Source organism: Struthio camelus, chromosome 10 (assembly GCF_040807025.1).
Source record: "Struthio camelus isolate bStrCam1 chromosome 10, bStrCam1.hap1, whole genome shotgun sequence".
Classification (NCBI taxonomy): domain Eukaryota; kingdom Metazoa; phylum Chordata; class Aves; order Struthioniformes; family Struthionidae; genus Struthio; species Struthio camelus.
This window is the reverse complement of record NC_090951.1, coordinates 1,083,176-1,096,817: the sequence shown is the minus strand read 5'-3', so window position 1 is coordinate 1,096,817 and position 13,642 is coordinate 1,083,176. Positions and strand designations below refer to the sequence as shown.

The following is a 13,642-nucleotide window of genomic DNA, read 5'->3' as shown; positions in this document are numbered from 1 at the left end:
GCATAGTCTTACATGATATGCTGTAGCTGTGCTTCTTGGAATGAAAATGAAATAACACATATCCAGTATGAACGTATATTTCCAATATATTGAAAATATTTCCTAGTGTTTAAAAGGGAACGAAGTATAATTAATGGTAATATCTGCCAGCTGCTTTTTCTTACCATAATTAACAGAAAAGCAAATAATTATAATAGTGAGATACATAGTCCAAAATAAAGGTTGAGAGGTGTTGTCAGGGCTGCTGTTTTAAAATGGAAATTCAGTTGAGCTTATTTGTAATGTTCTATTAAAATAAAACTTCAAAGGAAGTATTTTAACACCACTGCAAGAAAAGTCAAATAATGGTATCAATCCTTAAAAAAAAAAAAAAAAAAAAAAAAAGTCATGCTTCTGCAGCAAAAGGCTTTGGCTTTAGTTAAGAACTCAGGGCTATTATCAAAATGAGAAATATCATTTTCTCCATTATTTTAATGGAAAGTTACCTTTGGAAGAATAAGTCCTTTCTGACATGATATAAATGTTTTAAAATAAAAAAGCATTGAGGGAGTCACAGAAACATTTTAATCTTAATTATTCATAAATAGCTACCTCAAGTCCATTTTAACAAAATGTCAGTTGACCAAGAAACGTGCTTATTTTGCATGAGAAAAAAGAATATTTGAGCTGTAGAAGGATGCTTTATCAATGTATATTTAACTTAAAATGAAACTTGCAAATCAGAAACAACCTTCTATCACAAAAATGCATTAACATTGCAGCATTTGCTACTGAAAATTCAACAATATTATGAAATTTTTAACTCTTCAGCTATCTAACTAAAAAAGAAATGACAAAAGATGACTGTTATTTATCAAGTATTTAACAGGAATTCTTTGATAAATTCATCTTAAATATTTGGAGGAGCATGATAGGAAGAAAAGACATTTAAAATGTTTTATTGGTAAAGTTTTGAAATGTGACTAATACTCTTTTAAATGTTTGAGAAGCTTTATATCAATTTTTCCCAACTCTACCCATGAGAAATGAACTCCCAAATGCATACTTTAATACACTGTGCACTTTGCAGCTAACCGTTTTCTTTCTATAAAGACATCTAGAAAAAGACATGCTATTTGGTTTCTAAATGCGTTTCACAGCAATTGTTTTGCTCTTTTTAAACTATGCAGATTAAAGTAATAAAAAAGGACTTTTTGGAGTTACAGGAAGAATTAATTGTTCCTTTCAGCTCTTCTAGAACCCATAATATTTGTGTTCATGCTGTCCTGCATGGTTGCTTGTATGTTTGTATATACAGGTTTCATTGGCAGACCTAATTTCAAAATACATAATGCATGATTTTGAAACCAATTTGTTATTGTAATAAAATATTTTTAGGAATGCATGGTGGTACTTGAGAGGAGAATGTTAAATTATACATGTATTGTGGCCGAGTGCATTCATTTAGCTCAGTGTGCAGGTGAATCTCCCCATGACCTTGGCACTTGCAGGGTAGCATAGAATAACAATCAAATCTAGGATTGGAAATCCTACCATTTCCAAATATTAACAACTTCTTTCAAAGGAAATGCTGATTTCAGCATTTATGTTAATGGAAACATCAGTATATCTTTCAGAGAACTTAAAAAAGAAGCCCTGATCTTAATAGGATTAAAAGCCATGCTTTTTATTTTCAAAATGCTAATTTGTTTTCTGCATTCTGTTTTCATATCAGGTCTTGTTATTCAGTACACTGGGATCCGGAGGACACTGAAAGCTGCCAGAAATGCGTTGGTAATGATAGGAAAGCTACATAAAAGGTTTCTGTCTGAAAGAAATTCTCTATTCCTTCCGAGCCTATTTTTTCCATTTCTGTTAGTTGGTTAGAGAAACTAAATGCAATGGTACTGATGAGAAGCGTGGGGAGGGGATTTTGCTCTATATTGCTTCTTTGTGTATCTCTGTATTTATTCCTTTCACATTAAGGAACAAATGTTAGTCATTAGAGGTGCATTAATTGAAATAGCCTGTGACCCATATTAGTGAGATGAACTGATTCGGCCAGAGAAGTTTGGCTGTGAAATTTAGAGTAGCCCGAGGCACCTGACATTCTGTAATCTGCTTATCTTGCAGGCTTTCACAAGCAGCTCTCCCATCGTCATTCATGCTGAACAGTGGGGTGTAGAGAGGAGGCCAGAACAGAGATAATAATTTACCATGTAATTTGTTTTCAGATTCCTTTGATAGATTTCAAAACCGAAGCATCCTGCAAGAGAACAGGGCCTTTAAAACCTTTAAGCCAAGCCAATTCTGTGCTTGGTGGTGGGTTATGCGGTGTGCTCAGCAGGAAACTACCTTAACGAATGGACACCCAAGGCACTGACCGTTCTCGATAGGGACCCTCTATTTATTTAATGGCTTTTAAACATTGCTGCTATTCCTTTTTCTCCTACAATGACTCTTATATCCGATGCTGTAAATTTGGAGAGAACACAGTACAGTTCAGAGCAGGTTGATGAAAACCATTTGCAGCAATCAAGAGAGGCAGGTAATTTTCTAGACAGATTTGTTTTGTAAATGAGGTGTTCCATTTGGGGAGCTCAGGCAGCAGCACACCTGGCCAACAGGTGTGCTGATGCAAGACAGCTTTCTTTAATTCTGTACTAGTTAAGGGATATTTCTCCAGCCTACAAACTTTTGTTTTAATGTGCTTTCATGGAGGCATGAAACATAACAAAAATTCAGGGGTTTTATATTCAAAACTTCAAAACTTTCATCCGAAAGGGAAAAGGATCAAAAGGAGAAGGTGGTGCGTTTCATGTTCTCTTGTGGTTTTAATACTTGTTAACTGACCTATAAACTGAGTTTTCTAAGGAAAGAAACAAAAGGCAATTTTAGTGTAGAAAAAATCTATTGTGAATCATCCCCAGCTGCTGTTAGAGATAGGGGAGGCTGTTTTCACTCTTGCTTTCAGGGATGATACCTGCAGTCTGTACACCTCTCCTTTGTTTCTCTACTAACATTGTGCATCCTTACATATCCATATTGCTTTTCTTGTTTATTTCTGAATGCTTTTTTTCTCATTTAGATCAGCTGTTTCCCACTTTTTTTCAGTTAAAGAAGAGAGAATCACATAAACTAAATAATTGTATTTGCTCGATAGTTTTATTTGCTGTGGTCCAGTTAATTTTATCTTGATGTTTTTAATTATCTCTGGATTTCCTTGGACCCAAAATACTTTTAAAAACCTGGCTGTAAGTTTTGCACAGATGACATCACAGCCTGTTGCTTTGTTAATCTTAGGGTTGTACCTTGAACTGGAAATAGAGGTGCTGGGAAAATTTTAAATCTATACTACAGTGAAAAAAATTATTAAAGTTTGGGAAGTGCCCCTTAGGATGATAAAAATGATTAATGTATTGAGTGAGGAAATGCCTATAGAGTATGGGTCTGGAACCTTTTAGACTGAATTTAAGTTTTTTAGATCAGTGTGTTCCTGTGTATTCTGTACAGTACCCAGCAAAAAGGGACCCTGGCAGGGGCCTCTGGGTACTACTGTAATAGAAATAATAATAAATCATAATAATGGACAAACCATGTTGCTTTTAAAATGTACAGCCTTTTGTTGAGGACCTAAAATGGTTTTAGGACCTGGCTCTGTAATGGCAATCACAGTAGTTTTGACAAAGCTGTAACACTGAGGAGAACTTAAAACATTTCAGAGCCACTGTTTTGACTGATAGCAGAAACAAAGTAGATACCAGAATTAAATAACCGCAGTTTACTCATCAATATCCTGTATAATTAGAAAAATCACTGTGAAAGTATACAGAAGTATATGATCTGCAGTGGAGATGGAAGTTAGTTTGGTGAGGTACTGACTGACTGAAAATAAAGATAGAAGCCAACAAATGGAAACCTGTAAGAGTTCTTAAAACTTCTAAAGAACGAAAAGGCTCCTTTCTGACAAGAAGGTGTCCTGATGTGGGTGGGAATGACAGAGGATAACATGCCAAAGTGGAGTTGCTTCTGAAGTGAGGCCTTTGTTCTAGATTAATTTTGTCGTGTTACTAGCATTACTTTTTATGTCATACAATTTTTCAAAAGAAGAAAAAATCCTAATTTTGTGAGTGAAAGATTTTATTGACGACTGCAAAATGGATTTTTTTGCAAACTGCCTGCCCCTTTAGTGCAGAAGTAGTTATCAGCTGTTTTAACTTACAGACATGTGAACTAGCAGAGTAATTACATTGTGCAGTATCGTACGGGGACAACTCAAGTCTTAAATAGTCTTGGTGAAGCTGTCTTGCTCAGACCCCTGCTGGAGATGTTAGGGAATTAGCGGTATCCTCCTGCAGATACAGTGAATCTTCAAGCTTCAGTTATGCTTTTTCAAGTTAGAAATGGTGGCGATGTCTGATTTGTCATACAGAAGGATAATATTTAAGAATTTTTTAAGGATAATATTTAAGAATACGTGCTGTTGGTGTGATTTCTTTATTCTAGGAAGTCCTGGTACTCTTCCAGAACTAAATGATTTCATCAGACTGTCCTGACACTGCAGTCTCTTCCGATAGGCTTCCGATAGGTTACCATTCTTCTTTCCTGTTGCCCAAAAGCTTGATTCCTGTGAGGAAACATTTTCCACGCAGTTATTACTGTCCAGTTGTAAATGGACCCCTCTCTCTTATGTTCACAAGTGAGTCTCTTCTCTACTTGATTTATTAAATTTAGAAAAGGCTTACCTTAGAAAACAGACAAACAGCTTTTCCCATGGCTGTATATGGCATCCACTCAGGCTCCTACAACCCTGAGATTCATTTCTATTACTAATAAAAAGAGCGCAAGTTGTAGCTTATGTAACAACATTTCAGAATAATTATGTTAAGAATTGTTCTTTTTTAATGTGTCTCGTTTTATAGGAAGTCCTGAATGCTGTTGTGCAGCAGAAATGTTCCAGACCCATATGTTATGTCAGTGGCTTTTAAAAATCATCTGTGTGGTTTATAAAATATCGGAGCGGTCTCCTTTATTTGCAAGAAGGATTTTCCGCTTATCTTTCTGTAATGGTGCAGTAGCTTTGCTACGGGGCAAATTCTGAAGTATCACTTAACATCAATCCATTTCCTTAAGATCGTTGATAACGTGGTTTGTATTTCACAACTCATAAATAGGCCAGATTTCTTAGCAAGGCTTTAAAAAAAAAAAAATTAAAATCTGCATAGCACCTACATTTTTTCTACTGAAGTGCTTATTTTAGAGTTTAAAAACTCTCAGATACAAAATTGTATTTTTCTCATTCTACTCAGATTATGTGATGGGACTGTGACTGTTTAAGTTGTCATGTTGTTTATGCTCGCTGTGATAAACAGCGCTGGACTGCTAGCCATATTTAAAGCTTGCACAGATTGGTCCCCAGACAGACTAGGGCATTCAGCTAAGTATTTTCAGAAGCAAGCTGCTCGGACTGAGAAATTTTAAAATTATATGGTTTTCTGGCAGGTTCCAAAAGCTGCATTGAGAGAAATATGCTAGCTAAGTCTCTAATACTGTTTTGACCAATGCTTAGTTTTACAGGGAAATATTTTGTGGAGGTGCTTTCCCTTAGATGCTTAAAAATAACTGTGAGGTTGAACAGAAATTTAAATTTTCACGTTTTAAAATTGAGTTCTTCCTCCGTTAGGATGGACTTTGGTCTAATACAGGTATGCACGGTGCTCATAGTGGTCTCTCTTCATTTTTCAAAAGAGAAATATATGTACATTTACATTATGAAAAAGACTTTGAGAGCTGTAGCTGTCATTCAGTCGTACAGAGAGCACAGATCAACTCCAACATACTAAGAAAAAAGGGAAAAAAATATAGCAAAATATGGAAACTGTCTTAGTCAAGTGTGCTGCCAAAGCACAGTAAACAAACAGAGATGCGTGAATTTTAATTCAAACACTGTGAAATTCAACAAAGCAAGTAAATGTGAAGTGAATATTTTCCCGTCAACAGGATAGTGTTGAAAACGTTTCTGCTTTACCCATCTCTACTACACGAGTTAGTTTTGACTTGAGCCTAAAAGTCTGTTGAAGTGAAGGGAGCTATGGAAACCATAATTTTGACCAGGGTGTATTTTATGTTACTTTGTATCCCAAGCGAGTGCAGTTGCAGTTTTGATTTCTCACCATTCACAATCTGCTGCATGAAAGAAAGTTTTTCTTTTTCTTTTTTTTTTTTAATCTTACTTTACTTATTTAGAGAAAAATGTGGTGAAATTTTCTAAGAGTGCATGAGATTCACATTGGGTGCTTACTGTGGGTGGTGAAATCACCACGGCTATCTCGCAACCATTTCACAGAGGAAAAACAAATAAAAAGAAGATGGACTCAAAACTGAATAGCTTTTTCCTTGAGATGAAAAGTAAAGTGTAACAAGTACATCTAGTTTCTCCTCTTATAGCCAACTGTTAATAAAAAGGCATACTGCAATGGGAACAGATAACGTTTGTCTTATAAAATACAACAGCTAGTTCCCATTTTAAACACAGATCAGCTTGCTGGACTTTGTTGTGGGCTGAGAACTGACAAGTTTGCAGATGCTACAGCTTGTTACCTAATCAGGGCCAGATGCTGTTCCTAGGCAACTTTCTCACTGTCACCACATCCCTTAGCACAGTGAAGGCATAGCCAGGATCCACTGCAGACCTTTTTGTTCTTGGTAGTCCTGCCATATTTTTTGTTATCTTGATTCTCTGTTTGTTTTTAATTTAAGGGGGTTTGCACTGACCAGAGACACAGAAGAATGGATGAGAGAGGTAATCTGAAAGAGGCTGATGTCCACTGGACATCTGTTTAAATTCAACATTCAGACGCAGAAAGAAGCCTGTGTGCCTTTAGTTTGTTCTCGGGAAATGGCCTGAAGCAAAATGAGAGTATTTGATTTGAGAATTCATTAGATAATTCTGTACGTTATACTTCAAATAATACATAGGCTTGAGAGAATGTTTTAAGTAAAGTTAAATATTTCAGTGCGGCTGCAGCTGTTGTCAGGCTATTCCAGTGCAGAGAGCACGGGGAGGTTTGTTGCCTCCTCTGAACTGCACATTGAGTTCAGTATTCTGCTTGCGTTTTGAAAAAGGCAGCAAAGGAATCCAGATTCTATGGAGTAAAAGGCTATTTGTTTGGGATCAGTATTTCATTCAGCACCTTTTGCATCAGGCGTTCCTTTCTCCCGCAGAGCAAAATACTCTGTACTGTATGCTCATTACTTGTTATTAACAGTACTGTAACTCTGGCTTTTAATTGACTTGTTCCTATCTGCTATGGAAATGGAAAGTTTGCCGCCCTTGCAAACTTTGCCTAGGTGCGTTGCGGTGTGTACTTCTTGGATTAAATACCGTTTGACAGGAAAAGGGGTTCTGCCTCTACCTGCCAGAGGTGCCGTGTAGTGTGCCCAGTGACAGAGGCGCTTGTTTTGAGAGCTCCTTTCGCACATGAAATTATCATTGTGCTAAGTAAGCCATTGCTACGTGAACCGTTTAGGAGTTGGAGTTGCTCCTGTTTACAGAGGGATCTGCTTTCTTTCTCTCTCTCTTGAAGAAACCTGCTATGCAGTGGGTAATAAAACTGAAAATAAAGATCAGAGCCAATGGAAATGCTGTAGTGTTTCTCGGCAGAAGCATTAGAAACTGCCCATAAACCATGAGGTATTCAAAAATTTGCACCCTATTACTGTGCCCTGCAGCCCCTCTGGAATCTCTTTTCTCGAACAGACCTTTTTTTTATTCCCAACACCTCTGCACTCGTAGGTTGTGCTTACGAGCCTTGATTCTCTGACACCCTGCTTGTCCCTCACCGGTGATCGGAGGGGATTTATACTTTTTGCTTTGCTGCTGCCACTTCTCTAGGATGAGTCTGAACTGTGTACTCCCGTGCCTTCCCCTGAAGCCGGGAAAAAGGCTGGAATATACAGCTGTTAATGAGCAGTTTGAGAGAAGCTTTGGTCTAATCTGTACAGCTGAAAGTAGTGGGGAACTCTGGTTTAGCTTACAATAAGATCGTATTTTAGAACTTTTAAGTTGTGCTTGCCAGGAGCGTGCGCTGTCTTGGGTTTTTTTCTTTGTTTTTGTTTTTTTCACATTATTTTGTGTTACTCTTTCTTAGCAAGCTATTTCCTTTCCTGGGTTTATTTTCCCTTTGACATTTCAAATTGGTTATGTTTTTTTATGTACATCTGGATGAAATCTAGAGAGAAGGATTTACAAAAATCTATAAGCCAGAATCCGTTCTGAATCCACTTCATTTTTTTTCACCCATCCTTGTTGTGTAGCCAGTGACTACTTTTTACAGACAGGTTATGGTTTTTTAAAGAAAAGTCATCTCTCGAGACTTCTGACAGAATGAGTCAGGAAGGTTTGCAAACATCCTCACAAACAAATCCTCCCCTCCTCCAAAGCAGCTGAATTAAGTCACCTCTTGAAACTCTATCTGCCCCTTCCACGTCCCCGTTCCCCCTGCCCCCCCCCCCGGCTCCGGAGTGGATGGGGTTTTCTCTGGAGAACAATGAGCCATCTTCTCCTCTTGTGGTGCCTGTCCAGTGTGGAAAGAGAAAGATGAGGTCAAAGTGGCAGGCTGTACAGCTTTCTTTTGAGCCAAACAGATGGTGAGGGTTAAGTGACAGCTCTGTGACTGCCTATTTTGAAGTAATTGGAGATAATTTGTATTTTGAATCAGAACTTGACCACTGTCAGAAGGGAAGAAGGTTAATATGTAAACGATTTTACATTAGCCCCTGTTTCTTGGGATTTTTTGTCCCCCCTCCCCCCCCCCCCTTGGATTCTTGTTTCTGTAATCCTTGCTCCAGGCTATTGGTAAGATTGTCTTTGAGCTCGATGTGACTCTGTGACTCGTCCTAGGCTGCAGTTGTTACGAAAGCCAACAACAGCTTATTAAGGCCAGGGATAATCTCTGGTACTGCTGCATTGTTGCTTTCCTGCGGTCCGGTTAAGACTGTGCATTGGAAACAAGATCCTGGAAATTGCAGTCTCATTCTGGAATGATTAGCAAAGAAATGCGCAAACTGTGTTCCTATTTTTGCAGGTGAACTTCATTTTGCAGATTATTTTTTTGCACAGTTAAGATGCTCCCCTGTACTTACTTTTGTCACAATCAACAACGCTAATTTGATTTTGGCTTCCTTTTCTCCCTTAAGATTTTTTTGGGCCTTGAGCAGACTTCTGTTTGTCTAGGTGAGATATGAATTAGGAAATTAAGAAATAATAGTTTTGTTACTTAAAATATAGAGTGTACCGTATGTGTTATATTTGCTTGAGTTTTATGGTGTAGTTATACAATAAAAAAGCCTGAAATATTTGTAGAACCTGATTTCAAAGGAGCGAAGAGCAGCTGACATGTTGCTTTGCAGCAATTCTTGTTGATAAAAGAATATAAACCATCGTGGCATTTCCATTCTGAAGAAGTAGCGTGTGCCAAAAGCAAGTGGAGATCGGTTGGGATTTCTTTACCCAATTCTGTTTTTTTATTTGGACACTGAATAGATCTTGTAATGGCTTGTTTTTCCTAACTGGTGTCCTGTGGCCTTCACAAGCCTTAAGAAAAGCAGGCAACAATTATCTGTCTTTCACGCTTGTTTAAATGCTTTAATTCGGACTTCTGTATTTCTCAGATAATGAATTTTACTTGTTACTGAAGAAGTGAGTAGCCAGAGAGACACCTGAATACGCTATTTGGAAGGTAACTGGTACCTTTTATAGAATAAAGTAAAAGGATAATTGTTTTGTACTGGCCCCCCAAAAATTTTGCATCCAGAAGCCAGAGACAGCAGTGAAGAGGCAACCAGAACAGAAAGTCAGTAGTGTTTTTGTGCATTTAAGTGCTGTTTCCACAGAAGCACAGAAGGCAATATTGTATTTTATTCAAATACATCAGGTTTATTATGAAACACATTTTTTCACTAACTTGAAGAAGAAAAAGGAGATATTGGCTTGTTATTGCTGCCTTTTTCTTAACCAGGCAAAGTAAAGAAATGGTTGCAAAACCTTTAGAAGCATTCAAGTACCTCAGTGACTTTCATCAGATGTTCTCTGTACAAGAAAAAGAAAAAAAATCGTTCTATCTTTTTATTTTTACTTTGCTTTAATCTTATTTGATGATGTCTCAACAGGCTGGGACATGCTTTCTTGGATGGCAATTTCACTGCACCATATGTGTCTCTCACAAGATAGCAGAGTGAAATGAGTCTTGGCAGGAAGAGAACTAAACACATCGACAAAGAAAAGAAAGAAATTATTTACTTAACTCCCTGTTGCCTGCATACATTTTCTCTGGGACTGCATCTGGTGCAGTGATTCGAAGTTAGTTTCTTATAAATCTATGTCTGAAGCATAGTCCCACATTTTATCACTTTTTCTAGCCAGCTGCACTCTTTTTTTTTTCTTTAAATCCTGTGTTAAATGCTTCACAACCTAGACAGTGACCAAGCTAAGGAAAAAGAAAATCTTATTTTACCTAAGAATTTCCGTTAGTCCTGATCCTAAGGTGAGAGCTGATCTCTGTTCAGCTGCACAAAAGACTGTCATTCCTGGGGGGGGGGGAGGAAAAACATGTAACAGCACGGTATTCTTGACCGACCATTGCATTCTTCTGGTGAGTTCCAGGCCTGATACTTGAACTCTGTGGTGAACATAAGAGATCCTAGGCCAGGCTGAGAGTCCCCACTGGGCTTCCTGGCAACAGAGAAGAGATTACAGATGTTTGTCTTGATTGCTAAAAGATTCCAGTCTTGTGTGATACATTCAGAAGATTTACATTTGATATGTTTCAAAGTAAAGATCTTGAATACTCTGAGTTGAAATAGTGAAAGATATGTTTGCTAAAATCAATCAACCAAACAAAATATACTGTATTCGAACACGCATGTAACGTGAGTGTCATGCTGCTTCTCAGGTTGCCAATGACCGCTCTCTAGGCTGGCCAGCTTGTTACCCTGAACATGGCAGTGTTCGGTGCCCGGTTCATATCCCTGGCTTGTTCATCGTGAAACTGATTTCCCCACACAGCAAAAAAAGGGTTAACTAGCCATTTATTCTAAGAGGAATCTGTGGAAGTCCATTTATGACTCCATGTTCCAAAGGCTTTCACAGCTGTATTGGTTTATGTTTACATTAGCTCTCAGTGATGACTTCAGAACTGTTTGTAAAATATGTATTTGTACAGTTGGATATTTAGGAAGAAAATCAATACAAGTTTTGCAGTGACCTTGCTGGTTAACATGAAGGTGTCCTGCAAAAATGAGAACGGATGACCATGCAGGTTATTTGTGAAAGAAAAAAATCAAGAAGAAAGAAATGCAAGCAAGTTTAGTGTGTTTAATGACATTTGCAATTAAAAACAATAAGAAGGTTATACGTGATTTTAAACACCAGGTGAAAAGATAGAACAAAAACAAATGTATGTATTTTGAGTTATTAGCAGATCACAAACTTTATCTGGGAACATAATTCCTGTTTCAGTACAGAACCATGGTAAGGTTCATATGCGATGCAATATACAGGCAGTGCATAGAATAGCATATGGGAATGGTGCATGGAACAGAATTAGTAGGAGAGTATTTTATGAGTACTGAGCTTTCTTGTGCTCTCTTCTCTGGATGCGAATGCGGGTGGGGGAAGGTAGGAAGTTAGGAAGTTTGACTCCTTAGCAGTCATCAAATATTTGTCCTTTATGGTTTAATTCTTATGGATCCTGCTTCTGGACATGAGAATTGGCTTTTCAGTGTGCAGGGAAGGTTTTTCCTCTAGAAGATCCATAATGGCCAGCTAGGCATAAAAACAGTGATCATATTGATGCAACTTTTAGGATTTTTACCATCTGTTTGAATGTATTTTTCCATTGTACTCCTTCTAAATTAAGTGGTCAGAGATTTTTGAATTCATGCTTTTTTCACAGTATCTTTTTTTTCCCTAGGTTGTGTGTATTTTAAATACATAAAATAGCTATCACTAGGAGACCTAAATGATTGCTGTAATATGATTTCTGTGTAGATTCAAAGGTGAAAGTTCAGGTATGTCAAGTTGAATTTGCAAATTTTGTCTTCATCGTTTTGTTGTGGATATAATGGAGATAATTTAAGGCTAATGTTTATTCAAATGCAAAATCAGATTTGGATCCTACAGTGTTTCAAATCCTTTCAGATAGATTTTTATGATCACTAGACACTTAATGCTTGTAAATATTGCTGCTTGCGTTACCTAACATTTAAAAGCTCCGTTCAGAAACTGAGGCCGCATTATGTCAGGTGCTGTGGATGTAATAGCAAAACGGTCTCTTTTCCAGGGAGTGCAATGTCTAAGTAAATCTCTATATGCACAGAAAGGGTACAGTTTTGCCCCAAACATTCTCCTGATTATACAAAATTCTTTTATAAAATTCACGATTGGCAGTCAGTGCTAGGCTGAGGCTTTATCCTGCAATTTGTCCGCTTAGTGGTTAGCTGTGCCTAATGCGGGGTAAAGTAAGTTTGGTAACATTTGGAGCAGGGCGGTATTCGGCGTTATTGAACCACATTGCAAGAACAGGACCATGGATAGTTTTATAAGCTGTCCAAAAAGAAATAATTTTATGTCCTGTGACAACTGTCAGCATTCACAAATGATTTGTAGATCAAGAATTACTTTACTAAGAAGCTAGTGAGTTATTTGAATAATACATAGTCGGAAATTTTCAAAACAGCTTTGGGGAAACTTTGTGAGCAAAAACATGAGATTATTGGTTCTGATTTTGATATTTAGGAGCTTTTCTATTTCTTATTTAGCGGTAGTCTTGTGTGTTCCTACTAAATGTGGTTTTAATGAAAATACTTATATAAACATACATACCTGCTGTGTTACTAAGTATTAGATGCTGAAATTGATCTATGGCATTATCACTGTGCCGTTGTTTGAAATGGAAATGCAAAGGGAAGAGATGAGAGAGGAATGTAGCACAAAGAGGAGCTATAGGTGAGGCTCCGAGCAATGATGCAGACTCCCCTTTGACACTCTGGCTTCTGCATCCTCAGGCCCAGTGAAAAACACTGCTGTCCAGCCATAATAAACAAGAGCAGTTACATTTAATTGGTTGAGAAGGGTTTCTACAAAAATAGGACTTTTTTCTTTACTCTGCTTTTTCTCTTCACCTTTTGATACACTAAATTATTACTTATCTCCAGTCTATGTGCCCTCATGCCCTGGGAGCATGCACTCATGGAGAATACCGGACAATTTATATTATCTTAAAGTAGCAGTACCTACAGGGGAGAATAATAGTTGGCATTGCCCTTAATTTTATATATTATTTTAATCATAATGAGGAATAAAAATTTCAAGAAATATTCTCACCTGTGTTCCTAAGAGGGCAGCTTTTAGAATCTAGGTGCAAGATGCACACACAGTCAGAGTAAATGCAAGCATTGCTTAACAAATGCCATAGCATGGGTGACAGGAAAAAAAAATCCTTTTGTTTTCATATTCGTATTTGTATTAGCTGAGTTAGTGAGAAATGTATGGCAAAACCGTTGTCTTTTAAAAAGGCTTTTAAAAAAAAATCTTTAAATTTGAGGAAAGTATAAAGGTTAAAAAAATACATTAGTGACAAAAATGTTTATTTTGTTTAAAAAA

At 37.3% G+C, this 13,642-nt stretch overlaps 1 protein-coding gene across 2 annotated transcripts in view; it reads left to right on the top strand.

The window, feature by feature from the left end:
* ZFHX3 (zinc finger homeobox 3) overlaps positions 1–13,642 on the top strand; it is a 752,695-nt gene that overhangs the window by 321,468 nt on the left and 417,585 nt on the right. For both annotated transcript variants that reach the window (XM_068955804.1, XM_068955803.1), the window contains one exon: positions 1,715–1,799. The gene's annotated coding sequence lies outside the window, so the exon portion shown is untranslated. The remainder of the gene's footprint in view (positions 1–1,714; positions 1,800–13,642) is intronic.